Source organism: Cinclus cinclus, unplaced genomic scaffold (assembly GCF_963662255.1).
Source record: "Cinclus cinclus unplaced genomic scaffold, bCinCin1.1 SCAFFOLD_75, whole genome shotgun sequence".
Classification (NCBI taxonomy): Eukaryota; Metazoa; Chordata; class Aves; order Passeriformes; family Cinclidae; genus Cinclus; species Cinclus cinclus.
In genome coordinates, this window is record NW_026912161.1 from 370,486 (window position 1) to 395,184 (window position 24,699).

Here is a 24,699-nt window from a genome sequence, read left to right on the forward strand (position 1 = left end):
AACAGCAGGCTGTTCTGCTCAGCGTGCGAGCCTGAAGTGAGTGGCAAGGGCTAAGGGGACAGTTCCAAGGCATCTAGCTTTCCTGCCTGCAATGCCATTTCTACCCTGCTGTGGAAAACATTGTCCTTTGCCCTTCTGCTCCGAGAGGCAGAGAGCACCTCGGCAGACGCAGTGCAGAGGGAAAGGACACAGTATCCGAGGGAGCGTGGCGCCGCTTAGGCGGGCAAAGCAGAAAGGTGCCGCCCGGCACTGGCTTTGACTCCCTGAGCTTCCTTGCTAGGACAGCAGCCGCCGAAAGCTGGCAACTAGGCTGCCAGAGTGCAGAATGTCGGCGGTCTGGCACGCCTGCTTGCCGAAAGCCAGGATCAGCGAGACAGCGTGCTAGGCTCTGTTTCACAGCACCCTGGAGAACACGCCCTTGAAGAATGCCCTCTCTGCTCCGCAAAAGCTCTGCCACAGTGAAGGTGGAAGAAGCAGCCTGTGGCCACGGGCAGAGCTGGTCAACAGCTGCGCCTAACTTGCCCAAGCTGCGAGAGCATTCTCAGCCGAGTTCTGCTTTGACAGAGCTATTGCTGAACTTTTGCAGCCCCGGAGGCTGCTGAAACCAAGGCTGTGTTCTGCCTCTTCATTCTTGCCTTCCTGTGCTCCAGCGAGAAGTGAAGCTCTGGCACGGCATTCAGCTTTGCCGCCTCTCTGCACGGAAAGCACTAGACAGAACTAGTGTGCTTCGTGCATGCTCTCTCCTCGCTTTTATGGTCACTGCTCTGCTTTTTGCTTGGCAGCGTTCCAAGGGTCCACGGCATACCTCTTGCACAGCGAGAGGTGGCCGGCGAGGAATACTTGCTGGCTTAAGTCGTTCCATGCTCAAGGCATTCATCAGAGCAACACCATGGGGGAAAAGAGGGGGGAACATTGCAGGACAAATTTCTATGCTGGAACAGGATTGTCTGCGAGACAGCTCTCCGCAGCGCTAGTATTTGGCCAGGCTGAAATCAGCGCCACGGGAAGCCAATCTGACAAGCGGAGTGCAACGAGCGCGGCGATATGGGGCCACTTGGCAGGTGGCCGAAGAAAGACGGCTGCCCCGCGAATGGGGTGCCAGAAGGCAAGTTTCAGCAGGGCGTTGCGGGCGAGCTTAATGTGTAGCCGCAGTTGTTCTAGGCGAGATTGTAGCCGAGAAGCTTTCCGTCTCCATTCACGAGACAAGAAAAGCAGAACGCAATGGTCTAGAGGGTTGAGAAGAAAAGTGCTCGTAGCGAGCTCGTTGCGGCAGAAGCGAAAGCCAGGAGCAGCGTGCTCGCTGCGAGAAGTAGACGGCGCTTCGCCTCCTTGGGAAGGAAATCGCGTCTGGGCACGAACGGCAGCCAGCGAAGCTTCAGAACAGCAGGCTGTTCTGCTCAGCGTGCGAGCCTGAAGTGAGTGGCAAGGGCTAAGGGGACAGTTCCAAGGCATCTAGCTTTCCTGCCTGCAATGCCATTTCTACCCTGCTGTGGAAAACATTGTCCTTTGCCCTTCTGCTCCGAGAGGCAGAGAGCACCTCGGCAGACGCAGTGCAGAGGGAAAGGACACAGTATCCGAGGGAGCGTGGCGCCGCTTAGGCGGGCAAAGCAGAAAGGTGCCGCCCGGCACTGGCTTTGACTCCCTGAGCTTCCTTGCTAGGACAGCAGCCGCCGAAAGCTGGCAACTAGGCTGCCAGAGTGCAGAATGTCGGCGGTCTGGCACGCCTGCTTGCCGAAAGCCAGGATCAGCGAGACAGCGTGCTAGGCTCTGTTTCACAGCACCCTGGAGAACACGCCCTTGAAGAATGCCCTCTCTGCTCCGCAAAAGCTCTGCCACAGTGAAGGTGGAAGAAGCAGCCTGTGGCCACGGGCAGAGCTGGTCAACAGCTGCGCCTAACTTGCCCAAGCTGCGAGAGCATTCTCAGCCGAGTTCTGCTTTGACAGAGCTATTGCTGAACTTTTGCAGCCCCGGAGGCTGCTGAAACCAAGGCTGTGTTCTGCCTCTTCATTCTTGCCTTCCTGTGCTCCAGCGAGAAGTGAAGCTCTGGCACGGCATTCAGCTTTGCCGCCTCTCTGCACGGAAAGCACTAGACAGAACTAGTGTGCTTCGTGCATGCTCTCTCCTCGCTTTTATGGTCACTGCTCTGCTTTTTGCTTGGCAGCGTTCCAAGGGTCCACGGCATACCTCTTGCACAGCGAGAGGTGGCCAGCGAGGAATACTTGCTGGCTTAAGTCGTTCCATGCTCAAGGCATTCATCAGAGCAACACCATGGGGGAAAAGAGGGGGGAACATTGCAGGACAAATTTCTATGCTGGAACAGGATTGTCTGCGAGACAGCTCTCCGCAGCGCTAGTATTTGGCCAGGCTGAAATCAGCGCCACGGGAAGCCAATCTGACAAGCGGAGTGCAACGAGCGCGGCGATATGGGGCCACTTGGCAGGTGGCCGAAGAAAGACGGCTGCCCCGCGAATGGGGTGCCAGAAGGCAAGTTTCAGCAGGGCGTTGCGGGCGAGCTTAATGTGTAGCCGCAGTTGTTCTAGGCGAGATTGTAGCCGAGAAGCTTTCCGTCTCCATTCACGAGACAAGAAAAGCAGAACGCAATGGTCTAGAGGGTTGAGAAGAAAAGTGCTCGTAGCGAGCTCGTTGCGGCAGAAGCGAAAGCCAGGAGCAGCGTGCTCGCTGCGAGAAGTAGACGGCGCTTCGCCTCCTTGGGAAGGAAATCGCGTCTGGGCACGAACGGCAGCCAGCGAAGCTTCAGAACAGCAGGCTGTTCTGCTCAGCGTGCGAGCCTGAAGTGAGTGGCAAGGGCTAAGGGGACAGTTCCAAGGCATCTAGCTTTCCTGCTAGCAATGCCATTTCTACCTTGCTGTGGAAAACATTGTCCTTTGCCCTTCTGCTCCGAGAGGCAGAGAGCACCTCGGCAGACGCAGTGCAGAGGGAAAGGACACAGTATCCGAGGGAGCGTGGCGCCGCTTAGGCGGGCAAAGCAGAAAGGTGCCGCCCGGCACTGGCTTTGACTCCCTGAGCTTCCTTGCTAGGACAGCAGCTGCCGAAAGCTGGCAACTAGGCTGCCAGAGTGCAGAATGTCGGCGGTCTGGCACGCCTGCTTGCCGAAAGCCAGGATCAGCGAGACAGCGTGCTAGGCTCTGTTTCACAGCACCCTGGAGAACACGCCCTTGAAGAATGCCCTCTCTGCTCCGCAAAAGCTCTGCCACAGTGAAGGTGGAAGAAGCAGCCTGTGGCCACGGGCAGAGCTGGTCAACAGCTGCGCCTAACTTGCCCAAGCTGCGAGAGCATTCTCAGCCGAGTTCTGCTTTGACAGAGCTATTGCTGAACTTTTGCAGCCCCGGAGGCTGCTGAAACCAAGGCTGTGTTCTGCCTCTTCATTCTTGCCTTCCTGTGCTCCAGCGAGAAGTGAAGCTCTGGCACGGCATTCAGCTTTGCCGCCTCTCTGCACGGAAAGCACTAGACAGAACTAGTGTGCTTCGTGCATGCTCTCTCCTCGCTTTTATGGTCACTGCTCTGCTTTTTGCTTGGCAGCGTTCCAAGGGTCCACGGCATACCTCTTGCACAGCGAGAGGTGGCCGGCGAGGAATACTTGCTGGCTTAAGTCGTTCCATGCTCAAGGCATTCATCAGAGCAACACCATGGGGGAAAAGAGGGGGGAACATTGCAGGACAAATTTCTATGCTGGAACAGGATTGTCTGCGAGACAGCTCTCCGCAGCGCTAGTATTTGGCCAGGCTGAAATCAGCGCCACGGGAAGCCAATCTGACAAGCGGAGTGCAACGAGCGCGGCGATATGGGGCCACTTGGCAGGTGGCCGAAGAAAGACGGCTGCCCCGCGAATGGGGTGCCAGAAGGCAAGTTTCAGCAGGGCGTTGCGGGCGAGCTTAATGTGTAGCCGCAGTTGTTCTAGGCGAGATTGTAGCCGAGAAGCTTTCCGTCTCCATTCACGAGACAAGAAAAGCAGAACGCAATGGTCTAGAGGGTTGAGAAGAAAAGTGCTCGTAGCGAGCTCGTTGCGGCAGAAGCGAAAGCCAGGAGCAGCGTGCTCGCTGCGAGAAGTAGACGGCGCTTCGCCTCCTTGGGAAGGAAATCGCGTCTGGGCACGAACGGCAGCCAGCGAAGCTTCAGAACAGCAGGCTGTTCTGCTCAGCGTGCGAGCCTGAAGTGAGTGGCAAGGGCTAAGGGGACAGTTCCAAGGCATCTAGCTTTCCTGCCTGCAATGCCATTTCTACCCTGCTGTGGAAAACATTGTCCTTTGCCCTTCTGCTCCGAGAGGCAGAGAGCACCTCGGCAGACGCAGTGCAGAGGGAAAGGACACAGTATCCGAGGGAGCGTGGCGCCGCTTAGGCGGGCAAAGCAGAAAGGTGCCGCCCGGCACTGGCTTTGACTCCCTGAGCTTCCTTGCTAGGACAGCAGCCGCCGAAAGCTGGCAACTAGGCTGCCAGAGTGCAGAATGTCGGCGGTCTGGCACGCCTGCTTGCCGAAAGCCAGGATCAGCGAGACAGCGTGCTAGGCTCTGTTTCACAGCACCCTGGAGAACACGCCCTTGAAGAATGCCCTCTCTGCTCCGCAAAAGCTCTGCCACAGTGAAGGTGGAAGAAGCAGCCTGTGGCCACGGGCAGAGCTGGTCAACAGCTGCGCCTAACTTGCCCAAGCTGCGAGAGCATTCTCAGCCGAGTTCTGCTTTGACAGAGCTATTGCTGAACTTTTGCAGCCCCGGAGGCTGCTGAAACCAAGGCTGTGTTCTGCCTCTTCATTCTTGCCTTCCTGTGCTCCAGCGAGAAGTGAAGCTCTGGCACGGCATTCAGCTTTGCCGCCTCTCTGCACGGAAAGCACTAGACAGAACTAGTGTGCTTCGTGCATGCTCTCTCCTCGCTTTTATGGTCACTGCTCTGCTTTTTGCTTGGCAGCGTTCCAAGGGTCCACGGCATACCTCTTGCACAGCGAGAGGTGGCCGGCGAGGAATACTTGCTGGCTTAAGTCGTTCCATGCTCAAGGCATTCATCAGAGCAACACCATGGGGGAAAAGAGGGGGGAACATTGCAGGACAAATTTCTATGCTGGAACAGGATTGTCTGCGAGACAGCTCTCCGCAGCGCTAGTATTTGGCCAGGCTGAAATCAGCGCCACGGGAAGCCAATCTGACAAGCGGAGTGCAACGAGCGCGGCGATATGGGGCCACTTGGCAGGTGGCCGAAGAAAGACGGCTGCCCCGCGAATGGGGTGCCAGAAGGCAAGTTTCAGCAGGGCGTTGCGGGCGAGCTTAATGTGTAGCCGCAGTTGTTCTAGGCGAGATTGTAGCCGAGAAGCTTTCCGTCTCCATTCACGAGACAAGAAAAGCAGAACGCAATGGTCTAGAGGGTTGAGAAGAAAAGTGCTCGTAGCGAGCTCGTTGCGGCAGAAGCGAAAGCCAGGAGCAGCGTGCTCGCTGCGAGAAGTAGACGGCGCTTCGCCTCCTTGGGAAGGAAATCGCGTCTGGGCACGAACGGCAGCCAGCGAAGCTTCAGAACAGCAGGCTGTTCTGCTCAGCGTGCGAGCCTGAAGTGAGTGGCAAGGGCTAAGGGGACAGTTCCAAGGCATCTAGCTTTCCTGCCTGCAATGCCATTTCTACCCTGCTGTGGAAAACATTGTCCTTTGCCCTTCTGCTCCGAGAGGCAGAGAGCACCTCGGCAGACGCAGTGCAGAGGGAAAGGACACAGTATCCGAGGGAGCGTGGCGCCGCTTAGGCGGGCAAAGCAGAAAGGTGCCGCCCGGCACTGGCTTTGACTCCCTGAGCTTCCTTGCTAGGACAGCAGCTGCCGAAAGCTGGCAACTAGGCTGCCAGAGTGCAGAATGTCGGCGGTCTGGCACGCCTGCTTGCCGAAAGCCAGGATCAGCGAGACAGCGTGCTAGGCTCTGTTTCACAGCACCCTGGAGAACACGCCCTTGAAGAATGCCCTCTCTGCTCCGCAAAAGCTCTGCCACAGTGAAGGTGGAAGAAGCAGCCTGTGGCCACGGGCAGAGCTGGTCAACAGCTGCGCCTAACTTGCCCAAGCTGCGAGAGCATTCTCAGCCGAGTTCTGCTTTGACAGAGCTATTGCTGAACTTTTGCAGCCCCGGAGGCTGCTGAAACCAAGGCTGTGTTCTGCCTCTTCATTCTTGCCTTCCTGTGCTCCAGCGAGAAGTGAAGCTCTGGCACGGCATTCAGCTTTGCCGCCTCTCTGCACGGAAAGCACTAGACAGAACTAGTGTGCTTCGTGCATGCTCTCTCCTCGCTTTTATGGTCACTGCTCTGCTTTTTGCTTGGCAGCGTTCCAAGGGTCCACGGCATACCTCTTGCACAGCGAGAGGTGGCCGGCGAGGAATACTTGCTGGCTTAAGTCGTTCCATGCTCAAGGCATTCATCAGAGCAACACCATGGGGGAAAAGAGGGGGGAACATTGCAGGACAAATTTCTATGCTGGAACAGGATTGTCTGCGAGACAGCTCTCCGCAGCGCTAGTATTTGGCCAGGCTGAAATCAGCGCCACGGGAAGCCAATCTGACAAGCGGAGTGCAACGAGCGCGGCGATATGGGGCCACTTGGCAGGTGGCCGAAGAAAGACGGCTGCCCCGCGAATGGGGTGCCAGAAGGCAAGTTTCAGCAGGGCGTTGCGGGCGAGCTTAATGTGTAGCCGCAGTTGTTCTAGGCGAGATTGTAGCCGAGAAGCTTTCCGTCTCCATTCACGAGACAAGAAAAGCAGAACGCAATGGTCTAGAGGGTTGAGAAGAAAAGTGCTCGTAGCGAGCTCGTTGCGGCAGAAGCGAAAGCCAGGAGCAGCGTGCTCGCTGCGAGAAGTAGACGGCGCTTCGCCTCCTTGGGAAGGAAATCGCGTCTGGGCACGAACGGCAGCCAGCGAAGCTTCAGAACAGCAGGCTGTTCTGCTCAGCGTGCGAGCCTGAAGTGAGTGGCAAGGGCTAAGGGGACAGTTCCAAGGCATCTAGCTTTCCTGCCTGCAATGCCATTTCTACCCTGCTGTGGAAAACATTGTCCTTTGCCCTTCTGCTCCGAGAGGCAGAGAGCACCTCGGCAGACGCAGTGCAGAGGGAAAGGACACAGTATCCGAGGGAGCGTGGCGCCGCTTAGGCGGGCAAAGCAGAAAGGTGCCGCCCGGCACTGGCTTTGACTCCCTGAGCTTCCTTGCTAGGACAGCAGCCGCCGAAAGCTGGCAACTAGGCTGCCAGAGTGCAGAATGTCGGCGGTCTGGCACGCCTGCTTGCCGAAAGCCAGGATCAGCGAGACAGCGTGCTAGGCTCTGTTTCACAGCACCCTGGAGAACACGCCCTTGAAGAATGCCCTCTCTGCTCCGCAAAAGCTCTGCCACAGTGAAGGTGGAAGAAGCAGCCTGTGGCCACGGGCAGAGCTGGTCAACAGCTGCGCCTAACTTGCCCAAGCTGCGAGAGCATTCTCAGCCGAGTTCTGCTTTGACAGAGCTATTGCTGAACTTTTGCAGCCCCGGAGGCTGCTGAAACCAAGGCTGTGTTCTGCCTCTTCATTCTTGCCTTCCTGTGCTCCAGCGAGAAGTGAAGCTCTGGCACGGCATTCAGCTTTGCCGCCTCTCTGCACGGAAAGCACTAGACAGAACTAGTGTGCTTCGTGCATGCTCTCTCCTCGCTTTTATGGTCACTGCTCTGCTTTTTGCTTGGCAGCGTTCCAAGGGTCCACGGCATACCTCTTGCACAGCGAGAGGTGGCCGGCGAGGAATACTTGCTGGCTTAAGTCGTTCCATGCTCAAGGCATTCATCAGAGCAACACCATGGGGGAAAAGAGGGGGGAACATTGCAGGACAAATTTCTATGCTGGAACAGGATTGTCTGCGAGACAGCTCTCCGCAGCGCTAGTATTTGGCCAGGCTGAAATCAGCGCCACGGGAAGCCAATCTGACAAGCGGAGTGCAACGAGCGCGGCGATATGGGGCCACTTGGCAGGTGGCCGAAGAAAGACGGCTGCCCCGCGAATGGGGTGCCAGAAGGCAAGTTTCAGCAGGGCGTTGCGGGCGAGCTTAATGTGTAGCCGCAGTTGTTCTAGGCGAGATTGTAGCCGAGAAGCTTTCCGTCTCCATTCACGAGACAAGAAAAGCAGAACGCAATGGTCTAGAGGGTTGAGAAGAAAAGTGCTCGTAGCGAGCTCGTTGCGGCAGAAGCGAAAGCCAGGAGCAGCGTGCTCGCTGCGAGAAGTAGACGGCGCTTCGCCTCCTTGGGAAGGAAATCGCGTCTGGGCACGAACGGCAGCCAGCGAAGCTTCAGAACAGCAGGCTGTTCTGCTCAGCGTGCGAGCCTGAAGTGAGTGGCAAGGGCTAAGGGGACAGTTCCAAGGCATCTAGCTTTCCTGCCTGCAATGCCATTTCTACCCTGCTGTGGAAAACATTGTCCTTTGCCCTTCTGCTCCGAGAGGCAGAGAGCACCTCGGCAGACGCAGTGCAGAGGGAAAGGACACAGTATCCGAGGGAGCGTGGCGCCGCTTAGGCGGGCAAAGCAGAAAGGTGCCGCCCGGCACTGGCTTTGACTCCCTGAGCTTCCTTGCTAGGACAGCAGCTGCCGAAAGCTGGCAACTAGGCTGCCAGAGTGCAGAATGTCGGCGGTCTGGCACGCCTGCTTGCCGAAAGCCAGGATCAGCGAGACAGCGTGCTAGGCTCTGTTTCACAGCACCCTGGAGAACACGTCCTTGAAGAATGCCCTCTCTGCTCCGCAAAAGCTCTGCCACAGTGAAGGTGGAAGAAGCAGCCTGTGGCCACGGGCAGAGCTGGTCAACAGCTGCGCCTAACTTGCCCAAGCTGCGAGAGCATTCTCAGCCGAGTTCTGCTTTGACAGAGCTATTGCTGAACTTTTGCAGCCCCGGAGGCTGCTGAAACCAAGGCTGTGTTCTGCCTCTTCATTCTTGCCTTCCTGTGCTCCAGCGAGAAGTGAAGCTCTGGCACGGCATTCAGCTTTGCCGCCTCTCTGCACGGAAAGCACTAGACAGAACTAGTGTGCTTCGTGCATGCTCTCTCCTCGCTTTTATGGTCACTGCTCTGCTTTTTGCTTGGCAGCGTTCCAAGGGTCCACGGCATACCTCTTGCACAGCGAGAGGTGGCCGGCGAGGAATACTTGCTGGCTTAAGTCGTTCCATGCTCAAGGCATTCATCAGAGCAACACCATGGGGGAAAAGAGGGGGGAACATTGCAGGACAAATTTCTATGCTGGAACAGGATTGTCTGCGAGACAGCTCTCCGCAGCGCTAGTATTTGGCCAGGCTGAAATCAGCGCCACGGGAAGCCAATCTGACAAGCGGAGTGCAACGAGCGCGGCGATATGGGGCCACTTGGCAGGTGGCCGAAGAAAGACGGCTGCCCCGCGAATGGGGTGCCAGAAGGCAAGTTTCAGCAGGGCGTTGCGGGCGAGCTTAATGTGTAGCCGCAGTTGTTCTAGGCGAGATTGTAGCCGAGAAGCTTTCCGTCTCCATTCACGAGACAAGAAAAGCAGAACGCAATGGTCTAGAGGGTTGAGAAGAAAAGTGCTCGTAGCGAGCTCGTTGCGGCAGAAGCGAAAGCCAGGAGCAGCGTGCTCGCTGCGAGAAGTAGACGGCGCTTCGCCTCCTTGGGAAGGAAATCGCGTCTGGGCACGAACGGCAGCCAGCGAAGCTTCAGAACCGCAGGCTGTTCTGCTCAGCGTACGAGCCTGAAGTGAGTGGCAAGGGCTAAGGGGACAGTTCCAAGGCATCTAGCTTTCCTGCTAGCAATGCCATTTCTACCCTGCTGTGGAAAACATTCTCCTTTGCTCTTCTGCTCCGAGAGGCAGAGAGCACCTCGGCAGACGCAGTGCAGAGGGAAAGGACACAGTATCCGAGGGAGCGTGGCGCCGCTTAGGCGGGCAAAGCAGAAAGGTGCCGCCCGGCACTGGCTTTGACTCCCTGAGCTTCCTTGCTAGGACAGCAGCTGCCGAAAGCTGGCAACTAGGCTGCCAGAGTGCAGAATGTCGGCGGTCTGGCACGCCTGCTTGCCGAAAGCCAGGATCAGCGAGACAGCGTGCTAGGCTCTGTTTCACAGCACCCTGGAGAACACGCCCTTGAAGAATGCCCTCTCTGCTCCGCAAAAGCTCTGCCACAGTGAAGGTGGAAGAAGCAGCCTGTGGCCACGGGCAGAGCTGGTCAACAGCTGCGCCTAACTTGCCCAAGCTGCGAGAGCATTCTCAGCCGAGTTCTGCTTTGACAGAGCTATTGCTGAACTTTTGCAGCCCCGGAGGCTGCTGAAACCAAGGCTGTGTTCTGCCTCTTCATTCTTGCCTTCCTGTGCTCCAGCGAGAAGTGAAGCTCTGGCACGGCATTCAGCTTTGCCGCCTCTCTGCACGGAAAGCACTAGACAGAACTAGTGTGCTTCGTGCATGCTCTCTCCTCGCTTTTATGGTCACTGCTCTGCTTTTTGCTTGGCAGCGTTCCAAGGGTCCACGGCATACCTCTTGCACAGCGAGAGGTGGCCGGCGAGGAATACTTGCTGGCTTAAGTCGTTCCATGCTCAAGGCATTCATCAGAGCAACACCATGGGGGAAAAGAGGGGGGAACATTGCAGGACAAATTTCTATGCTGGAACAGGATTGTCTGCGAGACAGCTCTCCGCAGCGCTAGTATTTGGCCAGGCTGAAATCAGCGCCACGGGAAGCCAATCTGACAAGCGGAGTGCAACGAGCGCGGCGATATGGGGCCACTTGGCAGGTGGCCGAAGAAAGACGGCTGCCCCGCGAATGGGGTGCCAGAAGGCAAGTTTCAGCAGGGCGTTGCGGGCGAGCTTAATGTGTAGCCGCAGTTGTTCTAGGCGAGATTGTAGCCGAGAAGCTTTCCGTCTCCATTCACGAGACAAGAAAAGCAGAACGCAATGGTCTAGAGGGTTGAGAAGAAAAGTGCTCGTAGCGAGCTCGTTGCGGCAGAAGCGAAAGCCAGGAGCAGCGTGCTCGCTGCGAGAAGTAGACGGCGCTTCGCCTCCTTGGGAAGGAAATCGCGTCTGGGCACGAACGGCAGCCAGCGAAGCTTCAGAACAGCAGGCTGTTCTGCTCAGCGTACGAGCCTGAAGTGAGTGGCAAGGGCTAAGGGGACAGTTCCAAGGCATCTAGCTTTCCTGCTAGCAATGCCATTTCTACCCTGCTGTGGAAAACATTGTCCTTTGCCCTTCTGCTCCGAGAGGCAGAGAGCACCTCGGCAGACGCAGTGCAGAGGGAAAGGACACAGTATCCGAGGGAGCGTGGCGCCGCTTAGGCGGGCAAAGCAGAAAGGTGCCGCCCGGCACTGGCTTTGACTCCCTGAGCTTCCTTGCTAGGACAGCAGCCGCCGAAAGCTGGCAACTAGGCTGCCAGAGTGCAGAATGTCGGCGGTCTGGCACGCCTGCTTGCCGAAAGCCAGGATCAGCGAGACAGCGTGCTAGGCTCTGTTTCACAGCACCCTGGAGAACACGCCCTTGAAGAATGCCCTCTCTGCTCCGCAAAAGCTCTGCCACAGTGAAGGTGGAAGAAGCAGCCTGTGGCCACGGGCAGAGCTGGTCAACAGCTGCGCCTAACTTGCCCAAGCTGCGAGAGCATTCTCGGCCGAGTTCTGCTTTGACAGAGCTATTGCTGAACTTTTGCAGCCCCGGAGGCTGCTGAAACCAAGGCTGTGTTCTGCCTCTTCATTCTTGCCTTCCTGTGCTCCAGCGAGAAGTGAAGCTCTGGCACGGCATTCAGCTTTGCCGCCTCTCTGCACGGAAAGCACTAGACAGAACTAGTGTGCTTCGTGCATGCTCTCTCCTCGCTTTTATGGTCACTGCTCTGCTTTTTGCTTGGCAGCGTTCCAAGGGTCCACGGCATACCTCTTGCACAGAGAGAGGTGGCCGGCGAGGAATACTTGCTGGCTTAAGTCGTTCCATGCTCAAGGCATTCATCAGAGCAACACCATGGGGGAAAAGAGGGGGGAACATTGCAGGACAAATTTCTATGCTGGAACAGGATTGTCTGCGAGACAGCTCTCCGCAGCGCTAGTATTTGGCCAGGCTGAAATCAGCGCCACGGGAAGCCAATCTGACAAGCGGAGTGCAACGAGCGCGGCGATATGGGGCCACTTGGCAGGTGGCCGAAGAAAGACGGCTGCCCCGCGAATGGGGTGCCAGAAGGCAAGTTTCAGCAGGGCGTTGCGGGCGAGCTTAATGTGTAGCCGCAGTTGTTCTAGGCGAGATTGTAGCCGAGAAGCTTTCCGTCTCCATTCACGAGACAAGAAAAGCAGAACGCAATGGTCTAGAGGGTTGAGAAGAAAAGTGCTCGTAGCGAGCTCGTTGCGGCAGAAGCGAAAGCCAGGAGCAGCGTGCTCGCTGCGAGAAGTAGACGGCGCTTCGCCTCCTTGGGAAGGAAATGGCGTCTGGGCACGAACGGCAGCCAGCGAAGCTTCAGAACAGCAGGCTGTTCTGCTCAGCGTACGAGCCTGAAGTGAGTGGCAAGGGCTAAGGGGACAGTTCCAAGGCATCTAGCTTTCCTGCTAGCAATGCCATTTCTACCCTGCTGTGGAAAACATTGTCCTTTGCCCTTCTGCTCCGAGAGGCAGAGAGCACCTCGGCAGACGCAGTGCAGAGGGAAAGGACACAGTATCCGAGGGAGCGTGGCGCCGCTTAGGCGGGCAAAGCAGAAAGGTGCCGCCCGGCACTGGCTTTGACTCCCTGAGCTTCCTTGCTAGGACAGCAGCCGCCGAAAGCTGGCAACTAGGCTGCCAGAGTGCAGAATGTCGGCGGTCTGGCACGCCTGCTTGCCGAAAGCCAGGATCAGCGAGACAGCGTGCTAGGCTCTGTTTCACAGCACCCTGGAGAACACGCCCTTGAAGAATGCCCTCTCTGCTCCGCAAAAGCTCTGCCACAGTGAAGGTGGAAGAAGCAGCCTGTGGCCACGGGCAGAGCTGGTCAACAGCTGCGCCTAACTTGCCCAAGCTGCGAGAGCATTCTCAGCCGAGTTCTGCTTTGACAGAGCTATTGCTGAACTTTTGCAGCCCCGGAGGCTGCTGAAACCAAGGCTGTGTTCTGCCTCTTCATTCTTGCCTTCCTGTGCTCCAGCGAGAAGTGAAGCTCTGGCACGGCATTCAGCTTTGCCGCCTCTCTGCACGGAAAGCACTAGACAGAACTAGTGTGCTTCGTGCATGCTCTCTCCTCGCTTTTATGGTCACTGCTCTGCTTTTTGCTTGGCAGCGTTCCAAGGGTCCACGGCATACCTCTTGCACAGCGAGAGGTGGCCGGCGAGGAATACTTGCTGGCTTAAGTCGTTCCATGCTCAAGGCATTCATCAGAGCAACACCATGGGGGAAAAGAGGGGGGAACATTGCAGGACAAATTTCTATGCTGGAACAGGATTGTCTGCGAGACAGCTCTCCGCAGCGCTAGTATTTGGCCAGGCTGAAATCAGCGCCACGGGAAGCCAATCTGACAAGCGGAGTGCAACGAGCGCGGCGATATGGGGCCACTTGGCAGGTGGCCGAAGAAAGACGGCTGCCCCGCGAATGGGGTGCCAGAAGGCAAGTTTCAGCAGGGCGTTCCGGGCGAGCTTAATGTGTAGCCGCAGTTGTTCTAGGCGAGATTGTAGCCGAGAAGCTTTCCGTCTCCATTCACGAGACAAGAAAAGCAGAACGCAATGGTCTAGAGGGTTGAGAAGAAAAGTGCTCGTAGCGAGCTCGTTGCGGCAGAAGCGAAAGCCAGGAGCAGCGTGCTCGCTGCGAGAAGTAGACGGCGCTTCGCCTCCTTGGGAAGGAAATGGCGTCTGGGCACGAACGGCAGCCAGCGAAGCTTCAGAACAGCAGGCTGTTCTGCTCAGCGTACGAGCCTGAAGTGAGTGGCAAGGGCTAAGGGGACAGTTCCAAGGCATCTAGCTTTCCTGCTAGCAATGCCATTTCTACCCTGCTGTGGAAAACATTGTCCTTTGCCCTTCTGCTCCGAGAGGCAGAGAGCACCTCGGCAGACGCAGTGCAGAGGGAAAGGACACAGTATCCGAGGGAGCGTGGCGCCGCTTAGGCGGGCAAAGCAGAAAGGTGCCGCCCGGCACTGGCTTTGACTCCCTGAGCTTCCTTGCTAGGACAGCAGCCGCCGAAAGCTGGCAACTAGGCTGCCAGAGTGCAGAATGTCGGTGGTCTGGCACGCCTGCTTGCCGAAAGCCAGGATCAGCGAGACAGCGTGCTAGGCTCTGTTTCACAGCACCCTGGAGAACACGCCCTTGAAGAATGCCCTCTCTGCTCCGCAAAAGCTCTGCCACAGTGAAGGTGGAAGAAGCAGCCTGTGGCCACGGGCAGAGCTGGTCAACAGCTGCGCCTAACTTGCCCAAGCTGCGAGAGCATTCTCAGCCGAGTTCTGCTTTGACAGAGCTATTGCTGAACTTTTGCAGCCCCGGAGGCTGCTGAAACCAAGGCTGTGTTCTGCCTCTTCATTCTTGCCTTCCTGTGCTCCAGCGAGAAGTGAAGCTCTGGCACGGCATTCAGCTTTGCCGCCTCTCTGCACGGAAAGCACTAGACAGAACTAGTGTGCTTCGTGCATGCTCTCTCCTCGCTTTTATGGTCACTGCTCTGCTTTTTGCTTGGCAGCGTTCCAAGGGTCCACGGCATACCTCTTGCACAGCGAGAGGTGGCCGGCGAGGAATACTTGCTGGCTTAAGTCGTTCCATGCTCAAGGCATTCATCAGAGCAACACCATGGGGGAAAAGAGGGGGGAACATTGCAGGACAAATTTCTATGCTGGAACAGGATTGTCTGCGAGACAGCTCTCCGCAGCGCTAGTATTTGGCCAGGCTGAAATCAGCGCCACGGGAAGCCAATCTGACAAGCGGAGTGCAACGAGCGCGGCGATATGGGGCCACTTGGCAGGTGGCCGAAGAAAGACGGCTGCCCCGCGAATGGGGTGCCAGAAGGCAAGTTTCAGCAGGGCGTTGCGGGCGAGCTTAATGTGTAGCCGCAGTTGTTCTAGGCGAGATTGTAGCCGAGAAGCTTTCCGTCTCCATTCACGAGACAAGAAAAGCAGAACGCAATGGTCTAGAGGGTTGAGAAGAAAAGTGCTCGTAGCGAGCTCGTTGCGGCAGAAGCGAAAGCCAGGAGCAGCGTGCTCGCTGCGAGAAGTAGACGGCGCTTCGCCTCCTTGGGAAGGAAATGGCGTCTGGGCACGAACGGCAGCCAGCGAAGCTTCAGAACAGCAGGCTGTTCTGCTCAGCGTACGAGCCTGAAGTGAGTGGCAAGGGCTAAGGGGACAGTTCCAAGGCATCTAGCTTTCCTGCTAGCAATGCCATTTCTACCCTGCTGTGGAAAACATTGTCCTTTGCCCTTCTGCTCCGAGAGGCAGAGAGCACCTCGGCAGACGCAGTGCAGAGGGAAAGGACACAGTATCCGAGGGAGCGTGGCGCCGCTTAGGCGGGCAAAGCAGAAAGGTGCCGCCCGGCACTGGCTTTGACTCCCTGAGCTTCCTTGCTAGGACAGCAGCCGCCGAAAGCTGGCAACTAGGCTGCCAGAGTGCAGAATGTCGGCGGTCTGGCACGCCTGCTTGCCGAAAGCCAGGATCAGCGAGACAGCGTGCTAGGCTCTGTTTCACAGCACCCTGGAGAACACGCCCTTGAAGAATGCCCTCTCTGCTCCGCAAAAGCTCTGCCACAGTGAAGGTGGAAGAAGCAGCCTGTGGCCACGGGCAGAGCTGGTCAACAGCTGCGCCTAACTTGCCCAAGCTGCGAGAGCATTCTCAGCCGAGTTCTGCTTTGACAGAGCTAATGCTGAACTTTTGCAGCCCCGGAGGCTGCTGAAACCAAGGCTGTGTTCTGCCTCTTCATTCTTGCCTTCCTGTGCTCCAGCGAGAAGTGAAGCTCTGGCACGGCATTCAGCTTTGCCGCCTCTCTGCACGGAAAGCACTAGACAGAACTAGTGTGCTTCGTGCATGCTCTCTCCTCGCTTTTATGGTCACTGCTCTGCTTTTTGCTTGGCAGCGTTCCAAGGGTCCACGGCATACCTCTTGCACAGCGAGAGGTGGCCGGCGAGGAATACTTGCTGGCTTAAGTCGTTCCATGCTCAAGGCATTCATCAGAGCAACACCATGGGGGAAAAGAGGGGGGAACATTGCAGGACAAATTTCTATGCTGGAACAGGATTGTCTGCGAGACAGCTCTCCGCAGCGCTAGTATTTGGCCAGGCTGAAATCAGCGCCACGGGAAGCCAATCTGACAAGCGGAGTGCAACGAGCGCGGCGATATGGGGCCACTTGGCAGGTGGCCGAAGAAAGACGGCTGCCCCGCGAATGGGGTGCCAGAAGGCAAGTTTCAGCAGGGCGTTCCGGGCGAGCTTAATGTGTAGCCGCAGTTGTTCTAGGCGAGATTGTAGCCGAGAAGCTTTCCGTCTCCATTCACGAGACAAGAAAAGCAGAACGCAATGGTCTAGAGGGTTGAGAAGAAAAGTGCTCGTAGCGAGCTCGTTGCGGCAGAAGCGAAAGCCAGGAGCAGCGTGCTCGCTGCGAGAAGTAGACGGCGCTTCGCCTCCTTGGGAAGGAAATCGCGTCTGGGCACGAACGGCAGCCAGCGAAGCTTCAGAACAGCAGGCTGTTCTGCTCAGCGTACGAGCCTGAAGTGAGTGGCAAGGGCTAAGGGGACAGTTCCAAGGCATCTAGCTTTCCTGCTAGCAATGCCATTTCTACCCTGCTGTGGAAAACATTGTCCTTTGCCCTTCTGCTCCGAGAGGCAGAGAGCACCTCGGCAGACGCAGTGCAGAGGGAAAGGACACAGTATCCGAGGGAGCGTGGCGCCGCTTAGGCGGGCAAAGCAGAAAGGTGCCGCCCGGCACTGGCTTTGACTCCCTGAGCTTCCTTGCTAGGACAGCAGCCGCCGAAAGCTGGCAACTAGGCTGCCAGAGTGCAGAATGTCGGCGGTCTGGCACGCCTGCTTGCCGAAAGCCAGGATCAGCGAGACAGCGTGCTAGGCTCTGTTTCACAGCACCCTGGAGAACACGCCCTTGAAGAATGCCCTCTCTGCTCCGCAAAAGCTCTGCCACAGTGAAGGTGGAAGAAGCAGCCTGTGGCCACGGGCAGAGCTGGTCAACAGCTGCGCCTAACTTGCCCAAGCTGCGAGAGCATTCTCAGCCGAGTTCTGCTTTGACAGAGCTATTGCTGAACTTTTGCAGCCCCGGAGGCTGCTGAAACCAAGGCTGTGTTCTGCCTCTTCATTCTTGCCTTCCTGTGCTCCAGCGAGAAGTGAAGCTCTGGCACGGCATTCAGCTTTGCCGCCTCTCTGCACGGAAAGCACTAGACAGAACTAGTGTGCTTCGTGCATGCTCTCTCCTCGCTTTTATGGTCACTGCTCTGCTTTTTGCTTGGCAGCGTTCCAAGGGTCCACGGCATACCTCTTGCACAGCGAGAGGTGGCCGGCGAGGAATACTTGCTGGCTTAAGTCGTTCCATGCTCAAGGCATTCATCAGAGCAACACCATGGGGGAAAAGAGGGGGGAACATTGCAGGACAAATTTCTATGCTGGAACAGGATTGTCTGCGAGACAGCTCTCCGCAGCGCTAGTATTTGGCCAGGCTGAAATCAGCGCCACGGGAAGCCAATCTGACAAGCGGAGTGCAACGAGCGCGGCGATATGGGGCCACTTGGCAGGTGGCCGAAGAAAGACGGCTGCCCCGCGAATGGGGTGCCAGAAGGCAAGTTTCAGCAGGGCGTTCCGGGCGAGCTTAATGTGTAGCCGCAGTTGTTCTAGGCGAGATTGTAGCCGAGAAGCTTTCCGTCTCCATTCACGAGACAAGAAAAGCAGAACGCAATGGTCTAGAGGGTTGAGAAGAAAAGTGCTCGTAGCGAGCTCGTTGCGGCAGAAGCGAAAGCCAGGAGCAGCGTGCTCGCTGCGAGAAGTAGACGGCGCTTCGCCTCCTTGGGAAGGAAATGGCGTCTGGGCACGAACGGCAGCCAGCGAAGCTTCAGAACAGCAGGCTGTTCTGCTCAGCGTACGAGCCTGAAGTGAGTGGCAAGGGCTAAGGGGACAGTTCCAAGGCATCTAGCTTTCCTGCTAGCAATGCCATTTCTACCCTGCTGTGGAAAACATTGTCCTTTGCCCTTCTGCTCCGAGAGGCAGAGAGCACCTCGGCAGACGCAGTGCAGAGGGAAAGGACACAGTATCCGAGGGAGCGTGGCGCCGCTTAGGCGGGCAAAGCAGAAAGGTGCCGCCCGGCACTGGCTTTGACTCCCTGAGCTTCCTTGCTAGGACAGCAGCCGCCGAAAGCTGGCAACTAGGCTGCCAGAGTGCAGAATGTCGGCGGTCTGGCACGCCTGCTTGCCGAAAGCCAGGATCAGCGAGACAGCGTGCTAGGCTCTGTTTCACAGCACCCTGGAGAACACGCCCTTGAAGAATGCCCTCTCTGCTCCGCAAAAGCTCTGCCACAGTGAAGGTGGAAGAAGCAGCCTGTGGCCACGGGCAGAGCTGGTCAACAGCTGCGCCTAACTTGCCCAAGCTGCGAGAGCATTCTCAGCCGAGTTCTGCTTTGACAGAGCTAATGCTGAACTTTTGCAGCCCCGGAGGCTGCTGAAACCAAGGCTGTGTTCTGCCTCTTCATTCTTGCCTTCCTGTGCTCCAGCGAGAAGTGAAGCTCTGGCACGGCATTCAGCTTTGCCGCCTCTCTGCACGGAAAGCACTAGACAGAACTAGTGTGCTTCGTGCATGCTCTCTCCTCGCTTTTATGGTCACTGCTCTGCTTTTTGCTTGGCAGCGTTCCAAGGGTCCACGGCATACCTCTTGCACAGCGAGAGGTGGCCGGCGAGGAATACTTGCTGGCTTAAGTCGTTCCATGCTCAAGGCATTCATCAGAGCAACACCATGGGGGAAAAGAGGGGGGAACATTGCAGGACAAATTTCTATGCTGGAACAGGATTGTCTGCGAGACAGCTCTCCGCAGCGCTAGTATTTGGCCAGGCTGAAATCAGCGCCACGGGAAGCCAATCTGACAAGCGGAGTGCAACGAGCGCGGCGATATGGGGCCACTTGGCAGGTGGCCGAAGAAAGACGGCTGCCCCGCGAATGGGGTGCCAGAAGGCAAGTTTCAGCAGGGCGTTGCGGGCGAGCTTAATGTGTAGCCGCAGTTGTTCTAGGCGAGATTGTAGCCGAGAAGCTTTCCGTCTCCATTCACGAGACAAGAAAAGCAGAACGCAATGGTCTAGAGGGTTGAGAAGAAAAGTGCTCGTAGCGAGCTCGTTGCGGCAGAAGCGAAAGCCAGGAGCAGCGTGCTCGCTGCGAGAAGTAGACGGCGCTTCGCCTCCTTGGGAAGGAAATGGCGTCTGGGCACGAACGGCAGCCAGCGAAGCTTCAGAACAGCAGGCTGTTCTGCTCAGCGTACGAGCCTGAAGTGAGTGGCAAGGGCTAAGGGGACAGTTCCAAGGCATCTAGCTTTCCTGCTAGCAATGCCATTTCTACCCTGCTGTGGAAAACATTGTCCTTTGCCCTTCTGCTCCGAGAGGCAGAGAGCACCTCGGCAGACGCAGTGCAGAGGGAAAGGACACAGTATCCGAGGGAGCGTGGCGCCGCTTAGGCGGGCAAAGCAGAAAGGTGCCGCCCGGCACTGGCTTTGACTCCCTGAGCTTCCTTGCTAGGACAGCAGCTGCCGAAAGCTGGCAACTAGGCTGCCAGAGTGCAGAATGTCGGCGGTCTGGCACGCCTGCTTGCCGAAAGCCAGGATCAGCGAGACAGCGTGCTAGGCTCTGTTTCACAGCACCCTGGAGAACACGCCCTTGAAGAATGCCCTCTCTGCTCCGCAAAAGCTCTGCCACAGTGAAGGTGGAAGAAGCAGCCTGTGGCCACGGGCAGAGCTGGTCAACAGCTGCGCCTAACTTGCCCAAGCTGCGAGAGCATTCTCAGCCGAGTTCTGCTTTGACAGAGCTAATGCTGAACTTTTGCAGCCCCGGAGGCTGCTGAAACCAAGGCTGTGTTCTGCCTCTTCATTCTTGCCTTCCTGTGCTCCAGCGAGAAGTGAAGCTCTGGCACGGCATTCAGCTTTGCCGCCTCTCTGCACGGAAAGCACTAGACAGAACTAGTGTGCTTCGTGCATGCTCTCTCCTCGCTTTTATGGTCACTGCTCTGCTTTTTGCTTGGCAGCGTTCCAAGGGTCCACGGCATACCTCTTGCACAGCGAGAGGTGGCCGGCGAGGAATACTTGCTGGCTTAAGTCGTTCCATGCTCAAGGCATTCATCAGAGCAACACCATGGGGGAAAAGAGGGGGGAACATTGCAGGACAAATTTCTATGCTGGAACAGGATTGTCTGCGAGACAGCTCTCCGCAGCGCTAGTATTTGGCCAGGCTGAAATCAGCGCCACGGGAAGCCAATCTGACAAGCGGAGTGCAACGAGCGCGGCGATATGGGGCCACTTGGCAGGTGGCCGAAGAAAGATGGCTGCCCCGCGAATGGGGTGCCAGAAGGCAAGTTTCAGCAGGGCGTTGCGGGCGAGCTTAATGTGTAGCCGCAGTTGTTCTAGGCGAGATTGTAGCCGAGAAGCTTTCCGTCTCCATTCACGAGACAAGAAAAGCAGAACGCAATGGTCTAGAGGGTTGAGAAGAAAAGTGCTCGTAGCGAGCTCGTTGCGGCAGAAGCGAAAGCCAGGAGCAGCGTGCTCGCTGCGAGAAGTAGACGGCGCTTCGCCTCCTTGGGAAGGAAATGGCGTCTGGGCACGAACGGCAGCCAGCGAAGCTTCAGAACAGCAGGCTGTTCTGCTCAGCGTACGAGCCTGAAGTGAGTGGCAAGGGCTAAGGGGACAGTTCCAAGGCATCTAGCTTTCCTGCTAGCAATGCCATTTCTACCCTGCTGTGGAAAACATTGTCCTTTGCCCTTCTGCTCCGAGAGGCAGAGAGCACCTCGGCAGACGCAGTGCAGAGGGAAAGGACACAGTATCCGAGGGAGCGTGGCGCCGCTTAGGCGGGCAAAGCAGAAAGGTGCCGCCCGGCACTGGCTTTGACTCCCTGAGCTTCCTTGCTAGGACAGCAGCTGCCGAAAGCTGGCAACTAGGCTGCCAGAGTGCAGAATGTCGGCGGTCTGGCACGCCTGCTTGCCGAAAGCCAGGATCAGCGAGACAGCGTGCTAGGCTCTGTTTCACAGCACCCTGGAGAACACGCCCTTGAAGAATGCCCTCTCTGCTCCGCAAAAGCTCTGCCACAGTGAAGGTGGAAGAAGCAGCCTGTGGCCACGGGCAGAGCTGGTCAACAGCTGCGCCTAACTTGCCCAAGCTGCGAGAGCATTCTCAGCCGAGTTCTGCTTTGACAGAGCTATTGCTGAACTTTTGCAGCCCCGGAGGCTGCTGAAACCAAGGCTGTGTTCTGCCTCTTCATTCTTGCCTTCCTGTGCTCCAGCGAGAAGTGAAGCTCTGGCACGGCATTCAGCTTTGCCGCCTCTCTGCACGGAAAGCACTAGACAGAACTAGTGTGCTTCGTGCATGCTCTCTCCTCGCTTTTATGGTCACTGCTCTGCTTTTTGCTTGGCAGCGTTCCAAGGGTCCACGGCATACCTCTTGCACAGCGAGAGGTGGCCGGCGAGGAATACTTGCTGGCTTAAGTCGTTCCATGCTCAAGGCATTCATCAGAGCAACACCATGGGGGAAAAGAGGGGGGAACATTGCAGGACAAATTTCTATGCTGGAACAGGATTGTCTGCGAGACAGCTCTCCGCAGCGCTAGTATTTGGCCAGGCTGAAATCAGCGCCACGGGAAGCCAATCTGACAAGCGGAGTGCAACGAGCGCGGCGATATGGGGCCACTTGGCAGGTGGCCGAAGAAAGACGGCTGCCCCGCGAATGGGGTGCCAGAAGGCAAGTTTCAGCAGGGCGTTCCGGGCGAGCTTAATGTGTAGCCGCAGTTGTTCTAGGCGAGATTGTAGCCGAGAAGCTTTCCGTCTCCATTCACGAGACAAGAAAAGCAGAACGCAATGGTCTAGAGGGTTGAGAAGAAAAGTGCTCGTAGCGAGCTCGTTGCGGCAGAAGCGAAAGCCAGGAGCAGCGTGCTCGCTGCGAGAAGTAGACGGCGCTTCGCCTCCTTGGGAAGGAAATCGCGTCTGGGCACGAACGGCAGCCAGCGAAGCTTCAGAACAGCAGGCTGTTCTGCTCAGCGTACGAGCCTGAAGTGAGTGGCAAGGGCTAAGGGGACAGTTCCAAGGCATCTAGCTTTCCTGCTAGCAATGCCATTTCTACCCTGCTGTGGAAAACATTGTCCTTTGCCCTTCTGCTCCGAGAGGCAGAGAGCACCTCGGCAGACGCAGTGCAGAGGGAAAGGACACAGTATCCGAGGGAGCGTGGCGCCGCTTAGGCGGGCAAAGCAGAAAGGTGCCGCCCGGCACTGGCTTTGACTCCCTGAGCTTCCTTGCTAGGACAGCAGCTGCCGAAAGCTGGCAACTAGGCTGCCAGAGTGCAGAATGTCGGCGGTCTGGCACGCCTGCTTGCCGAAAGCCAGGATCAGCGAGACAGCGTGCTAGGCTCTGTTTCACAGCACCCTGGAGAACACGCCCTTGAAGAATGCCCTCTCTGCTCCGCAAAAGCTCTGCCACAGTGAAGGTGGAAGAAGCAGCCTGTGGCCACGGGCAGAGCTGGTCAACAGCTGCGCCTAACTTGCCCAAGCTGCGAGAGCATTCTCAGCCGAGTTCTGCTTTGACAGAGCTATTGCTGAACTTTTGCAGCCCCGGAGGCTGCTGAAACCAAGGCTGTGTTCTGCCTCTTCATTCTTGCCTTCCTGTGCTCCAGCGAGAAGTGAAGCTCTGGCACGGCATTCAGCTTTGCCGCCTCTCTGCACGGAAAGCACTAGACAGAACTAGTGTGCTTCGTGCATGCTCTCTCCTCGCTTTTATGGTCACTGCTCTGCTTTTTGCTTGGCAGCGTTCCAAGGGTCCACGGCATACCTCTTGCACAGCGAGAGGTGGCCGGCGAGGAATACTTGCTGGCTTAAGTCGTTCCATGCTCAAGGCATTCATCAGAGCAACACCATGGGGGAAAAGAGGGGGGAACATTGCAGGACAAATTTCTATGCTGGAACAGGATTGTCTGCGAGACAGCTCTCCGCAGCGCTAGTATTTGGCCAGGCTGAAATCAGCGCCACGGGAAGCCAATCTGACAAGCGGAGTGCAACGAGCGCGGCGATATGGGGCCACTTGGCAGGTGGCCGAAGAAAGACGGCTGCCCCGCGAATGGGGTGCCAGAAGGCAAGTTTCAGCAGGGCGTTGCGGGCGAGCTTAATGTGTAGCCGCAGTTGTTCTAGGCGAGATTGTAGCCGAGAAGCTTTCCGTCTCCATTCACGAGACAAGAAAAGCAGAACGCAATGGTCTAGAGGGTTGAGAAGAAAAGTGCTCGTAGCGAGCTCGTTGCGGCAGAAGCGAAAGCCAGGAGCAGCGTGCTCGCTGCGAGAAGTAGACGGCGCTTCGCCTCCTTGGGAAGGAAATGGCGTCTGGGCACGAACGGCAGCCAGCGAAGCTTCAGAACAGCAGGCTGTTCTGCTCAGCGTACGAGCCTGAAGTGAGTGGCAAGGGCTAAGGGGACAGTTCCAAGGCATCTAGCTTTCCTGCTAGCAATGCCATTTCTACCCTGCTGTGGAAAACATTGTCCTTTGCCCTTCTGCTCCGAGAGGCAGAGAGCACCTCGGCAGACGCAGTGCAGAGGGAAAGGACACAGTATCCGAGGGAGCGTGGCGCCGCTTAGGCGGGCAAAGCAGAAAGGTGCCGCCCGGCACTGGCTTTGACTCCCTGAGCTTCCTTGCTAGGACAGCAGCCGCCGAAAGCTGGCAACTAGGCTGCCAGAGTGCAGAATGTCGGCGGTCTGGCACGCCTGCTTGCCGAAAGCCAGGATCAGCGAGACAGCGTGCTAGGCTCTGTTTCACAGCACCCTGGAGAACACGCCCTTGAAGAATGCCCTCTCTGCTCCGCAAAAGCTCTGCCACAGTGAAGGTGGAAGAAGCAGCCTGTGGCCACGGGCAGAGCTGGTCAACAGCTGCGCCTAACTTGCCCAAGCTGCGAGAGCATTCTCAGCCGAGTTCTGCTTTGACAGAGCTATTGCTGAACTTTTGCAGCCCCGGAGGCTGCTGAAACCAAGGCTGTGTTCTGCCTCTTCATTCTTGCCTTCCTGTGCTCCAGCGAGAAGTGAAGCTCTGGCACGGCATTCAGCTTTGCCGCCTCTCTGCACGGAAAGCACTAGACAGAACTAGTGTGCTTCGTGCATGCTCTCTCCTCGCTTTTATGGTCACTGCTCTGCTTTTTGCTTGGCAGCGTTCCAAGGGTCCACGGCATACCTCTTGCACAGCGAGAGGTGGCCGGCGAGGAATACTTGCTGGCTTAAGTCGTTCCATGCTCAAGGCATTCATCAGAGCAACACCATGGGGGAAAAGAGGGGGGAACATTGCAGGACAAATTTCTATGCTGGAACAGGATTGTCTGCGAGACAGCTCTCCGCAGCGCTAGTATTTGGCCAGGCTGAAATCAGCGCCACGGGAAGCCAATCTGACAAGCGGAGTGCAACGAGCGCGGCGATATGGGGCCACTTGGCAGGTGGCCGAAGAAAGACGGCTGCCCCGCGAATGGGGTGCCAGAAGGCAAGTTTCAGCAGGGCGTTCCGGGCGAGCTTAATGTGTAGCCGCAGTTGTTCTAGGCGAGATTGTAGCCGAGAAGCTTTCCGTCTCCATTCACGAGACAAGAAAAGCAGAACGCAATGGTCTAGAGGGTTGAGAAGAAAAGTGCTCGTAG